At 46.0% G+C, this 14388-nt stretch overlaps 1 protein-coding gene across 2 annotated transcripts in view; it reads left to right on the forward strand.

Annotated features, from left to right (window-relative positions):
• Positions 1-14388, forward strand: part of TTLL6 (tubulin tyrosine ligase like 6) — a 58070-nt gene continuing 43682 nt past the window's right edge. Inside the window, exons 1-4 of one of the 2 annotated variants that reach the window (XM_054457356.2) lie at positions 99-121; positions 1686-1754; positions 10288-10408; positions 11562-12654. The gene's annotated coding sequence lies outside the window, so the exon portion shown is untranslated. Of the gene's footprint in view, positions 122-1685; positions 1755-10287; positions 10409-11561; positions 12655-14388 lie in introns of both variants that reach the window. The other variant, XM_054457357.2, reaches the window with a different exon arrangement.

A 14388-nucleotide genomic window follows, 5' to 3' on the forward strand; every position in this document is an offset into this window, starting at 1 on the left:
GGGGCTGTCGGGCAGCCAATGGGAGCGTTCCTCCTTCATCCTTCGAGGAGGGGGCCGGCAGGTGTGGTTGCAAGCTGGACTAGCAGCCCAGCGGGGCGAGACGGGGGAGTAGGAATCGCGGGTAAGAGCGCCCCAAAGCCCGGTGCTGGCTCCAGACCGCAGCCTCCTGGTGCCTGTCCCCTGAAAACCTGGCTAGACACGTCTCCTTAAACCCACACGGGACCCAGGTCCCCAGGGTACCCCGCTGCCCTCCCTGGTGGCATTCCACGGCGCCAGGCACTCACCCTCACGGTCCCTCGGCTCCGGGGCTCCCCCCTTCTCAGTCCCTCTTATTAACGTTCATTTCCCGCCCTCCCCCGATTTCCTAAACCACAGTCCACCAAGGAGCTGTCCCTTAGACACCAGTGATCCCTGGGACTGACACAACTCTCTTCATCCTCTTCATCCCCATCATTGGGTCATTTTCTTCATCACTGTTCTTCCTTTGTCTGGAGAAACCTTCCAGCAAGACACTTCCCATTTTTCATGGCCGGCATAGTCCTCTGCTGATGCCCCTACCGCCTTCCAGCCTGGTGTTCTTTCATTTCCAGTTGTTATTTCTCACCCCTCCTGAAAGAATACTCTTTTGGCTTTGCAGAAACTTCTCCTTTGGGATTTGAACTCTAGGAAAAATATCACATTGGGGGATGAAGTGGGAAGGGAGCTAACGTTTTTAAAGCACCAGTATGTGCGAGGCACTCCAAAAATAATTTAATATTTATGCCAATCTTATTATTATATTTTCTTTTTTGTTTGTTTTAAGAGATGGAGGTGGGGGGGGGGGGTCTCACTTTATTGCCCAGGCTGGTCTCGAACTCCTGAGCTCAAGTGATCCTCCCACTTTGGCTTCCCAAAGTGCTGGAATTACAGGCATGAGTCACCACGCCTGGCTTATATTTTCATTTTACAATATAGCCTTTATTTTGAACCAAGCACTGCTTTAAGGGTATTAGAAATATTAACTCATTTAATCTTTAAAACAACTCCATAAAATGAATATTATTATCCCCATTTTACTTATACAGAAGCTGAGGTACAGAGAGGCTAAGTTATTCACCCATGGTCACACATTCTAGAAACTAGTAGAGCTGGGATTTGGATCCAGATCCATCTGTCTTTGTTAGCAATGCCCTGAATATTGTGGAGAAAATGACTAGGTGTGAGCCTGATCTGAATATTGCATCTTCCAATCTTGCAGAATTTCTCAGTTTCTAGCAGAATAAAAGATGGTATCTAAGCAAGATTCTTATTGTTCCCACTACATGTGACTTGTCATTCTCAACACTTCTTATTGGCAAAGCCCTTGAGCAATTGGGTGCCCCATCCCTCCCTTGTTAGTCTATATTTTGCTTAGGACCCTTTCAGGCCCCGGGCTGAAATTCAAAGGGTGACTAAAACGAAAAGTCAAAAGACCACAAAAAAATCGTATTTTATCCTGTCTGAATCAAAGCTCAAAGCACTTTCCTAGATGTGAAGCTTTTATCCTCCTAGTGGTCCTGTAATCATAGAGAAGATAGGGAGTGGGAGAGGAAATAATTGCTTGGATTTTTATGACATACTGAGTTGGAGGGGCAAAGCTGAAAGCAAGATTCAGAGGTCTTACCTCCACATCTTTTCTTCCCCCATCCAATTTGACATTTTCCAAGAACTAGCCACTGGAGGCCTTCAGAGGGATGCTTCCAGTAGGGAAATGAGAACCAAAAGATGAAAAGGAGGTACGTGAAGGAAAACCTATTATCTGGTGAAAGAGAGGGACTTCACAGACAGACACAATAGGCGAAACTTTCAGTGCTCTATATATTCCTATAGACTAGAAAAAAAGTCCAGGTGGTAAAGGTCAGAGATGAAAAAACTTGGCTACAACTTGAATATGTTCTCCCATGGTTCTCTTAGTCAAGCACCAAATTACTGTTTTCTATCATTTATAGGATGCCCGTGTTCATTCAGTTTTGCAAAAGAAATCACTGAACCGCCAGGCGCGGTGGCTCATGCTTGTAATCCCAGCACTTTGGGAGGCTGAGGTGGGCTGATCACCTGAGCTTGGGAGTTTGAGACCAGCCTGACCAACATGGAGAAACCCCGTGTCTACTAAAAATACAAAATTAGCCAGGCGTGGTGGTGCATGCCTGTAGTCCCAGCTACTTGGGAAGCTGAGGCGGGAGAATCACTTGAATCCAGGAGGCAGAGGTTGCGGTGAGCTGAGATCGTGCCATTGCACTCCAGCCTGGGCAACAGGCTGGAGTTTTTTTGAAACTCCGTCTAAAAAAAAAAAAAAAAAAAAAGGAAAGAAAGAAAGATAAAAGAAAGCACTAAACATTTTCCACCCTCTGCAACACCTCCAGGGGAGAGGAGAGTAGTCAACAGGTATAGTCCTTCAGAAGTGGAAATGAGACAGGGACCCTCCTCTGAGTTTTTTCCAAATAACCAGCAATGGACCCGTCCCAGTGGACCCGTCCCAGTGCTCATTCCCTCCCCCTGGTGGCCAATGTAGGACATTTTCATGCTGTCTAACCAGGATCTTGTTGACAGCCTCTGGCTTGGAAGATCTCAAGATCAAACCCTATACTAAAATGGAAGGAAACATGAGAATTTTTTCAGTGTCTTAACTATCCTACTTGGAAAGGTGAACTAATACCCTCCCTTAATGACACAATGCTCTTTCTTGTGTCATTAAGAAAAACCGAAGATGCTATTTTGCTATTTACTCTGTTTGTTACATTGGTAGTACAGCTTAGTCTTTTTTTTTTTTTTTTTTTTTTGAGACAGTGTCTCCCTCTGTCACCCAGGCTGGAGTGCAGTGGTGCGATCTCGGCTCACTGCAACATCCGCCTCCCAGGTTCAAGCGATTCTCCTGCCCCAGCCTACCAAGTAGCTGGGATTACAGGCACCTGCCACCATGCCCAGCTAATTTTTGTATTTTTAGTAGAGACGGGGTTTCACCATGTTTGCCAACTTGGTCTCCAACTCCTGACCTCAAGTGACCCGCCTGCCTCAGCCTCCTAAAGTGCTGGAATTACAGGCGTGAGCCACCGCACCCGGCCTTAGTCTTTTTAAAACTCTCTAAAGCACTGAGTCCACTTTGCCTGTCCACTAACCCAGCATAATGGGAAGATAACTTGGGGACCAGGAAGCTGGGGTTTTGGTGGTGCTTCTGATTTCTTGCTCTCTGGCTAGGTACAAGTCCCCTCACATAGCACAGACTGGCGGAGGGCAGGGAGTTCAAAACCTCCTTTAAAAAGATTCCTCCCAGCTCTAACATTCAGGAATTCCATAGAAGCTTAGAAAATATTCCAATTACACCCTTAATAGGAGCCCTCGTACAATGTGGACATTGGAGAAAAGAAGGGAAAGAGAGTGAAAATAAATACAAGTAGAAACAATACAGCTGTTACCAGGTTATGGCAAATCTGGAGAGATCCAAGCCCTTGTTGGAGATGGGAATTTAGAAGCAGTTGACTTTAAGGAAAATGATGTGGGACCAGCTGATTTTTTTTCCTTTTTCTTTTTCTTTTTGAGACAAGGTCTAGTTCTGTCTCCCAGGCTGGAGTGCAGTCATGTGATCTCTACTCGCTGCAACCTCAGCCTCCCGGGCTGAAGTGATCCTCCCACCTCAGCCTCCTGAGTAGCTGGGACTGCAGGCACACGCCACCACACCTGGCTTATTTATTTATTTATTTATTGGTAGACATGGGGTTTCACCGTGTTGTCCAGGCTGGTGTCAAACCCCTGGGCTCAAGTACTCTGCCCATCTTGGCCTCTCAAAGTGCTGAGATTACAGGCATAAGCCATCGTGCCTGTCCCCAACTGATTCTTAAGGAACTAAAGTCACTAAGATTGCTTTTGGGAGTTAGGAGATCAGTTACTTTACTTTATGGTCACACTATTTATGGATGGCCAACAGAGAGGAAAAGGCAGTGAGGGGAGCATGAGAGACAGGCTGTGGGGTCAGATGGACATGTCTTCCAACCCCAGCTGTGCCTCTTACCTTAGTCTGTCTGTCTCAGTCTTCTCATCTGTAATAGAGGAAAGAGTATCTATGATAGGTTATTATGAGGATGAGACATTATGTTTATAAATGCTTTAGTGTAATGGCTGCTACTTGGTAAGTGAGTTATTGTAAGTGAATGAAACAAGCATTTTAAGTGCCAGCTATATGAGAAGGACCTGAGGTTGATGATTTAACAACGTAAATAACAAATGTTACTTACCTAGTGCTCACAACAACACTTCTATTATATAGCTAAGGAAAATGAACCTTGGAGAAGCTTAATTAGTTCATGCATTTATTCATTCTTCCAGCCCATTAATTCAAGGAGCATATGAACATCTCATTTTTAGTATCTCTTCTAGACACTGCTAGGAGCTGAGAATGCAGAGACACAGCCTCTTCCATCAGGAAGTTCACAGTCCAGGGTTATACAGCTGGTAATGGTAGAGAGCACTTTGTGGGTACCTACTATGTGCCAGGCACTGTTCTAAGAACTTTGTGTTGCATTAAGTCAAATGAGTAAACTCATTTAATCTCCATAACTGGGAGAAGCCACTTTACAGATGAGGAAACTAAGGCAGGAGGTTAAATAAACTGCCTGAGTTCAGACAACGAGGAAGTGGCAGAACTGGGATTTAAATCCAGACAGACAGACTTCGAAATCTGAGTTCTTAGCTACTACACTGCAGCTGCCTCTTAATAAGTGGCTTAGTCACCTATAGCTGACGGCAGAGGCCCTTACACCATGATGTATGTATATTTCAGGATGCCACCAGCAGCTCCCCTCACTCTTTCGTATTCTCCTTAGGCCATGTCTTTTGCCTTTCCTCCTTTTATTCCTCAAGGCTACAAGACTGCTTTTGGTGTTGGCACCAACAACATTCTTAAGCAGGACAGTAGGTGGGAACTACCAGGTGAGCAGGGAGTGGTTGCTAAGACTGGTAAGAGAAGTCTTGTAGAACCAAATGAAGTCCACATCTGAAAAGTCTGAGTGGGGGCAGGGGTCCCAGCTTCACCTGGGTCAAATTTAATTCTTATTCTGAAAACCAGGGAATTAAAATGCTTTCTGGCTGGGCATGGTGGCTCACGCCTGTAATCCCAACACTTTGGGAGGCCGAGGTGGGCGGATCACCTGAGTTCAGGAATTTGAGACCAGCCTGGACAACATGGCAAAACCCCGTCTCTACTAAAAATGCAAAAATAATTAGGCCGGCATGGTGACAGGTGCCTATAATCCCAGCTATTTGGGAGGCTGAGGCAGGAGGATAGCTGGAACCCGGGAGGTGGAGGTTGCAGTGAGCCGGGATCGTGCCACTGCACTCCAGCTTGGGTGACAGAGCAAGACTCTGTCTCAAAAAAAAAAAAAAAAAAAAAAAGCTTTCTGCTCAGCCCTGGTGGAAGTAGCTTTTGTTTTCACTTGAAACTGCTTGGAGGCCAGAGATACTAGAGCAGAACTGGTATAAATTCAGATGTCTATAGGGTCAGGCATATAGCTTAAATGAAAGAAGTGGGCTGCTTTTAAGAAAATGTCACCTCTCTTGAGCTGGGCACAGTGGCTCATGGTTGTAATCCCAGCTACTTCCAAGGTTGAGGCAGGAGGATCTCTTGAGGCCAGGCATTTGAGACCAGCCTGGGCAACATAGCAAGACCATGTCTCTAAAAAAGAGATGTCTCAGTGCTACTATAAGAAAAATAGGCTGGGCGTGATGGCTCACATGCTTTGGTAATCCCAGCACTTTGAGTGGCCAAGGTGGGTGGATCACCTGAGGTCAGGAGTTCGAGACCAGCCTGACCAATATGATAAAACTCTGTTCTCTACTGAAAATACAAAACTTAGCCAGGCATGGTGACAGGCACCTGTAATCCCAGCTACTCGGGAGGCTGAGGCAACAGAATCGCTTGAACCCAGGAAGCAGAGGTTGCAGTGAGCCGAGATCATGCCACTGCAGTCCAGCCTGTGTGACGAGTCAGACTCTATCTCAAAAAAAAAAAAAAAAAGAAAAATAATAGCATAAGGATAACTGTCACTTGGCTCCTGTGTCAGGGAGAAAAAAAGGAGTGTTGGGCATTGGGGCAGACTGGAAAATGTCTACAGGAGGCATTACTGAGCTCTGGTTGATTGCTGGCATGAAGGAATAGAGACCTCTCCAAAAGAAACGGAAATCTGCATTTTCTAGTTGTTGGCAACTATATATATATACACACACATACTATATATATATATATATATATACATACTATATATGCATATATATGTACTATATATATACACATACTATATATACACATAGGTTTTTTTTGTTTGTTTGATTGTTTTTTGAGACAGGGTCTCACTGTTGCCCAGCTGGAGTGCAGTGGCATGATCACAGCTCACTGCAGCCTCAATCTCCTGGGCCCAGGTGATTCCCTTACCTTGGCCTCCCGAAGTGTTAGGATTATAGGCATGAGCTACTGCGCCCCAGAAGTAGACATTTCTGCAAGCTAGATTCAGCATGCATGTCCCCAGTAGGCAAACTTTGAAGGAGATACTCTCTTTCAGGATCTTTGGAGAGACAGGATTCAGCCTTGGAGATTAAACAGGGAGAGAAGCTTGGGGGAAATGAAAGCAAGGAGGCCAAAGACAAAGCAAAAGTAGTCACATTGCAAGTACTGTTTGCCATCTTGCACCTGTCTCGGGTACCATCCAAGATGGCTCTTATGTCATAGGCAGCCTAGAATACGAGGAAATGCAGGCAATAATTCCATGGTGAAACAGTTCATCTAAAAGTGCATGGGCTCAATTTTTTACTCTATATGCTTGAGGCCCTCTCATGCAAGAGCAAACATAATTTGACCTTTTTTTTCTTTTCTTTTCCTTTTTTTTTTTTTGAGACAGAGTTTCGCTCTTGTCGTCCAGGCTGGAGTACAATGGCACGATCTCGGCTCACCGCAACCTCTGCCTCCCAGGTTCAAGCAATTCTCCTGCCTCAGCCTCCTGAGGAGGTGGGATTACAGGCATGCGCCACCATGCCTGGCTAATTTTCTGTATTTTTAGTAGAGATGGGGTTTCTCCATGTTGGTCAGGCTGGTCTTGAACTCCCGACCTCAGTTGATCCACCCACCTTGGCCTCCCAAAGTGCTGGGATTACAGGCGTGAGCCACTGTGCCCGGCCTTTCTTTTCTTTTTTTGAGACAGGGTCTCTGTCATCCAGGCTGGAGTGCAGTGGTGCAGCCGTGGCTCACTGCTGCCTCAAACTCTTAGGCTCAAGCAATCCTCCTACCTCAGCCTCCTGAGTAGCTGGGACTACAGGCATGCAGCACTACACTCAGCTAATTTTTTTTAATAGAGATGGGGTCTCACTTTCTTGCCCAGGCTGGTTTTGAACTCCTGGACTCAAGCAATCCTCTCACCTTGGCCTCCCAAAATGTTGGGATTACAGGCATGAGCCACTGCACCTGGCCTACTCTTTGAGGCAGACACATAGAAGGAGCCATGACTTGTTCTTACCACTCAGGCAAGGACTCAAAAATGGGCAAAGAGAACCCGCACTTCCAGAGGTCAAATTCAGGGTCAGTTTTCTCTCCCCAAGTTAACATTAACCTTTAGGTAAACAGAGCCACTCCTTCTTGAGGGCTTGGTACATAGGAGCCGTTGCGGAGGGCTAGGGGAGTGGAGCTAGCCGTTTACCTTCAAGGAAGGAAGCAGTCCAAGGTCAAGATTTCAAGTACCTTAGTTCCCCTGAACTTTGCCAAGAATGTGCCTGTTCACTGGGAACAATTGACTCACAAGACCCAGGTTTTATCTGTCCTGAGCACATCTCTTCCTCCCCCTGCTCTGGTGTCACCATAAAGGGTCTTGCCTATAAGTGGCAGCCCTCTTCAGAAAGAGAAAGAAACAAGTGGCAATCCTTGGCTGACTTAACAATTCTGCCCTCCCTCTCATTGTAAGCATTCAATGGGAGCATGTATATGAAATTCTTTGAAAAGCCCAGAGAACTATCCCCACATAAAAGCTTATAATTATATTATTTATAGGTAGCTTCCATAGTTAAAGGGCTCCCCACCACCAAATTTGGTTTTAGAAAGGAATAGAGAGAGGTGGAAGGGTGCAGTCGTATCAAAGACATTGGCCATAGGGTATAAAAGTTGTCTAGAATTAGCAAGTTTGGGCCGGGTGTGGTGGCTCATGCCTATAATCCCGGCACTTTGGGAGGCCGAGGTGGGCGGATCATTTGAGGTCAGGAGTTTGAGACCAGGCTGGCCAACATGGTGAAACCCTGTCTCTACTAAAAATACAAAAAAATTAGCCTGATGTGGTGGCGGGTATCTGTAATCCCAGCTACTCAGGAGGCTGAGGCAGGAGAATCGCTTGAACCCAGGAGATGGAGGTTGCAGTGAGCCGAGATTGCACCACTGCACTCCAGCCTGGGTGAAAGAATGAGATACCATCTCAAAAAACAAAACAAAACAAAACAAAACAAAACAAATAGCAAATTTGTGTAGAGAGGGGAGATGATTCCCAAGAGATTGTGGGGCGCTGGTGAGCCTGTTCTTGTTGCATATTGCTGGTAGTATTCCAAATTATTGCAATCCCTCTGGGAAACAACATGGAGAATGGCATGAACCCAGGAGGCAGAGCTTGCAGTGAGCCGAGATCGCACCACTGCACTCCAGCCTGGGCGACTGAGTGAGACTCCGTCTCAAAACAAAAACAAAAACAAAAACAAACAAAAACTAGAAATGGCCATGCACTTTGCCTCATGCTTGTAATCTCAACACTTTGAGAGGCAGAGGCGGGCAGATTGCTTGAGGTCAGGAGTTCAAGACCAGCTTGGCCAACATGGCGCAATCCTGTCTCTACTAAAAATATAAAAGTTAGCCAGATGTGGTGGTGCATGCCTGTAATCCCAGCTTCTTGGGAGACCAAAGTACAAGAATTGCTTGAACCCAGGAGGCAGAGGTTGCAGTGAGCCGAGATTGCACCACTACACTTCAGCCTGGGCAACAAAGCAAGACTCTGTCTCAAAACAGACAAACAAACCAAAAAACCCAGAAACATGTAAACTTTGCCACAATGAAAAGGCTGTTTATAATCTACTAAGTGGACAAAAAGCAAATACAAAATTGATTACAATTATACTAGAATAATTATGCTTAGAAATTATTATTTTGGCAGGGCACGGTGGCTCACACTTGTAATCCCAGCACTTTGGGAGGCCGAGGCAGGCGGATCACCTGAGGTTGGGAGTTTGAGACCAGCCTGATCAACACGGAGAAACCCCCATCTCTACTAAAAATATAAAACTAGCCGGGCATGGTGGCGTATGTCTGTAATCCCAGCTACTCGAGAGGCTGAGGCAGGAGAATCACTTGAACCCGGGAGGTGGAGGTTGTAGTGAGCCGAGATCGCGCCATTGCACTCCAGCCTGGACAACAAGAGTGAAACTCCCTCTTGAAAAACAAAAAACAACAAAAAAAAGAAATTATTTTTATTTTTAAATTAATTAATTAAGTTTTTTTTTTGAGACGGAGTCTCGCTATTGTTGCCCAGGCTGCAGTGCAACGGTGCGATCTTGGCTCACTACAACCTCTGCCTTCCGGATTCAAGCGGTTCTCCTGCCTCAGCCTGCCGAGTAGCTGGGATTATGGGTGTACACCACCATGCCTGGCTAATTTTGTATTTTTAGTAGAGATGGGGTTTTGCCATGTTGGTCAGGCTGGTCTCGAACTCCTGACCTCAAGTGATCTGCCTGCCTCGGCCTCCCAAAGTGCTTGGATTACAGACGTGAACCAGCGTGCCTGGCCTTATGCTTAGAAATTAAGAATAAAAGTGAATTCACAGACAGTTTAAAGTGGCTATAATAGAGTAGGAAAGCTACAGGTGATTTCTCATCCTACCTCATTTTCTAAGCCTCCTTTAATGTTATATTATTTCAATGATAATACATTGTAATATATTATTATCTTTTTTTAAATCCAAAGAATTTGTGAGGGAGGAACAGGTAGTATGTAGCAAGGGGACTGTGGACATCGGAGGAGAGGGGTTGAAATGTGAGGAGGTTTGCAGGATTTTCAGAGGTGAGGAGAGGAAGGGAAAGCACCAGAAAATTGGCTCTGTGGTCATAGGTGCCTTGGATGTGAGGGAATATGAATCCGTTAATTGGGCCTGGCAGTTCTGGGTTACCCAAAGGCAAACTAAGCATGTTCTTAAGGAGGAGTGAAGCAGGGGCATTCAAATCCATTAAAAATAGTTGATATTTGACATTTCTTTTTTTTCTGAGATGGAGTCTCGCTCTATGGCCCAGGCTGGAGTGCAGTGGCGTGATCTCGGCTCACCGCAACCTCTGCCTTCCGGTTCAAGCGATTCTCCTGCCTCAGTCTTCCTAGTAACTGGGATTACAGGTACCCGCCACCACATATGGCTAACTTTTTTTTTTTTTTTGAGATGCAGTTTCTCTCTCGTTGCCCAGGCTAGAGTGCAATGGCACGATCTTGGCTCACCACAACCTCCGCCTCCCGGGTTCGAGCGATTCTCCTGCCTCAGCCTCCTGAGTAGCTGGGATTACAGGCATGCAATGCCCGGCTCATTTTGTATTTTTAATAGAGACGGGGTTTCTCTATGTGAGTGGGCCTGGTCTCGATCTCCCGACCTCAGGTGATCCGCCTGCCTTGGCCTTCCAAAGTGTTGGGATTACAGGTGTAAGCCACTGCGCCCAGCCTTTTTTTTTGTATTTTAAATAGAGACAGGGTTTCACCATGTTGGCCAGGCTGGTCTCAAACTCCCGACCTCAAATGATCTGCCTGCCTCGGCCTCCCAGAGTGTTGGTATTACAGGCGTGAGCCACTGCGCCCGGCAATATTTGACATTTTGAGCAAACATGAAAGAAATCTCATGGGGCCAGGGAGGATGAGATCTTTACTGGACTTCCTTATATGTATTTTATAATTTGATCTTGTTTTTATTTTGGAATGGATGGTGGGGGAGACATAGCTTTCTCTGTGGCTGGTGTCTCTGAAGGTCTGCATCTGGCCCTGGGCTTGAATCTTATTGTTCGATCAGATACACATTAGTCTTGTACTCCACGAGTGGCAGTTGCATTCATTTTCAGGCCAACATATTGCTGTGTGGAGGTTCAGTGTAGTGCTGAAACAGTTAACAGACCTCCTCAAAGCACCTCCACCTGTACCCTCTGGGACTAACTCTCTCAGCTAGGAAGGCTTGGGGCTTCGCTGTCTCCAGACACTCACTCATTTTAATAAGATTGTTTACCAGGTGGTGCCATGCACAGCATCTCAGGCTTCTCCTGAAAATCCCAGGAGGGAGAAACCAAGGCTAGGGTTGGCTGAGTGAGTCTCCAAGGTCACAGCCAATGGCAAAAGGTGGAATCAACTCCCTCCCTGAGCTTGCATCAAATCGCGGAGGCCGGGTGGCATTTTATAAACTGCAACGTGTTGCCTTGAATTAGAACCCTGGGTCTCCACCCACATGAGCGAGGGAGGGGGTCCCCCTGCAGGTGGATCCCTGTAACTGCGGCTCCCTCTGCCCTCTCTCTAGGGGCCTGTTATTTCCCCAGAGCCTCCTCCCAGGCCAGGGAGATGCCACAGTGCCCGACTTTGGAAAGCCAGGAAGGGGCAAACTCAGAAGAGAAGGGGGACAGTTCCAAAGAAGATCCAAAAGAAACCGTCGCGCTGGCTTTTGTGAGAGAGAACCCAGGGGCACAAAACGGACTTCAGAATGCCCAGCAGCAAGGCAAGAAGAAGAGGAAGAAAAAGAGGTTAGGATTGAAAGCTGGGGAATAGGGATCCATGTTGGTAAGAACAGGAAGGACCTGGAGGGAAGGGGGTCTTGGCTGATGATGAGAGAGTAAAGGAGAAACTGTGTGCTGAGACTGTCAACATCTCACCACTTTTGGTTCATATAAAAAGAATCTACTTTCGATGATCTGTTTTATAGAATCAAATGATTGTGTGTGTAATCTAAAAAACCACGCCTTGTCCTAATTTTCATTCTATTTGTGTTTAGGATGCCTTTAAAAAATAGCAGGAAGAGAAGATTTCCTTGTTTTAAGAAGGCGCTTATTTGTCCTGGAAATTTAGTACACCTTCAATATGATAGCACCATACTGACTTATCAGGATCCAACTGCAGCTTGTGCATTCTGGTTCTTGTTTAATATTTCACCTTGCCTTGCTCCATTCAGACTGATTGATGAAGGAAAGCTTGTCCACTTTCTTATTCATAGCTTCCCTTAATGGGGGGAAGAGGAAGGAGACAAGTATTTTGGCCAAAAATATTTTCAATTCCTGTCCCTGATGAGCCAGTGGAGTAAAAGGCTTGAGGCAATGATGTTAGTGAGAAGCTGCAAGCAAGATCAGCTGTAATTGCCATACAGAATTTCTACCTTCTGTGTAGTACCCTGATGCCATGTTTTCCACCATGCTGTACCCCTGTAGACTCGTGTCCTCAGCAACAGGGATGGTCAAACCAGGCTTAGCATGGCAGGCTAGATTTCAGACAGCTCCACCTGGGACAGGATGTTTCTGGGTACAGTCACTTGTTCCAGCAAGTGTGTCTCTGTCTTGCTGCTTTCCTTTTTCTCTTTTCCAGATGATTGGTGATCAATCTATCCAGCTGCCGGTATGAGAGTGGTGAGCATCTACATTCAGGAGATCTATAATGGGGACCCACTGGATTCTCCCAAAGGGTTGGGAAGAGTCACTCTTGTATATTTGTGAGGATGAAAGGGCATATCTTCAAATCCTGTCCTTCAGTTCTCCTAGCTCAATGATCTACTTAATTAAAGAGGTTGGGAATCATATTCCAAGAGTCATGGGTTTTCACCACAATGGTGTGTACTTCAACTATCTGTAATTCTTATATATAGTGATTTGGGGATCTACTTGTAGAAGAGACAGCTGTTGCTGCAGCCAGTGGCTCTGTTTTACAGTACAAGTTACAAACTTGCAGTTCGTGAACTGAGTCTGATCTACAGACCTATTTTGTACTTTAGAACACAGTGTTGCTGTTGCTTTTTTTTTTTTTTTTTTTTGACATGGAGTCTTGCTCTGGAGTGCAGTGGTGTGATCTCAGCTCACTGCAAACTCCACCTCCTAGGTTCAAGTGATTCTCCTGCCTCAGCCTCCCTAGTAGCTGGGATTACAGGCAAGTGCCACCATACCGAGATAATTTTTTGTATTTCTAGTAGAGATGGGGTTTCGCAGTGTTGGCCATGCTGGTCTCAAACTCCTGACCTCAAGTGATCCACCCGCCTCGGCCTCCCAAAGTGCTGGGATTATAGGTGTGAGCCACTGTGCCTGGCTCAGCTGTATTGTATTGTATTGTATTTATTTATTTTTTTGAGACTGAGTTTCACTCTTGTTGCCCAGGCTGGAGTGCAATGGCACAATCTTGGCTCACCGCAACCTCTGCCTCCTGGGCTCAAGCGATTCTCTTGCCTCAGCCCCCTGAGTAGCTGGAATTACAGGCATGCACCACCTCGCCTGGCTAATTTTGTAGTTTTAGTAGAGATGGTGGTTTCTCCATGTTGGTCAGGCCGGTCTCGAACTCCCGACCTCAGGTGATTTGCCCACCTCGGCGTCCCAGAGTGCTGGGATTACAGGTGTGAGCCACTGCGCCTGGCCATTTATTTATTTTTTTTGAGATGGAGTCTTGCTCTGTCGCCCAGGCTGGAGTGCAGTGGCATGATCTTGGCTCACTGCAACCTTCGCTTCCTGGGTTCAAGTGATTCTCCTGCCTCAGCCTCCTGAGTAGCTGGGAGTACAGGTGCACGCCACCATGCCCAGATAATTTTTGTATTTTTATTAGAGACAAAGTTTTGCCATGTTGGCCAGGCTGGTCTTGAACTCCTGACCTCAGGTGATCCGCCCGCCTTGGTATCCCAAAGTGCTGGGATTACAGGCGTGAGTCACTGTGCCCAGCCTGTTGCTGTATTTTAAATTCGAATTTGAATGCTTTAGGGTAATCTTGTACTGTCCCGGTTACTGCAGGCACTTCTCCCATTCTAGGCCCTTGAAGGCATTTGAGTTTGTGTTGGTGTCAGCTCCTACATATTAATCCTAACAGGGACAGAAAGAAGGATATGACATCACAAATGTGGTTTTAAAATCCAGTGTATACTTTAAAAAAATGCATGCTTAATATGCCATATACTAATTAAGCTTGGCTCTGGCTAATGTTAAAGATTAGTTTATATTCCTTGAACATTCAGAGCTTGGTGTTTGGAAGAAAGCCAGAAGCTTGCTTTCTGGCAAAGGGAAGCCAGAACAGGGAAATCATTCACCCCAGATAACTTTCTACGGGGATCATTGAGCACCGGCTGGACTCTTCAGTAGTTTTCAACTCTCCATGTTCCTTTATTTTCT

The sequence above is a fragment of the Pongo pygmaeus genome, chromosome 19 (assembly GCF_028885625.2).
Source record: "Pongo pygmaeus isolate AG05252 chromosome 19, NHGRI_mPonPyg2-v2.0_pri, whole genome shotgun sequence".
Classification (NCBI taxonomy): domain Eukaryota; kingdom Metazoa; phylum Chordata; class Mammalia; order Primates; family Hominidae; genus Pongo; species Pongo pygmaeus.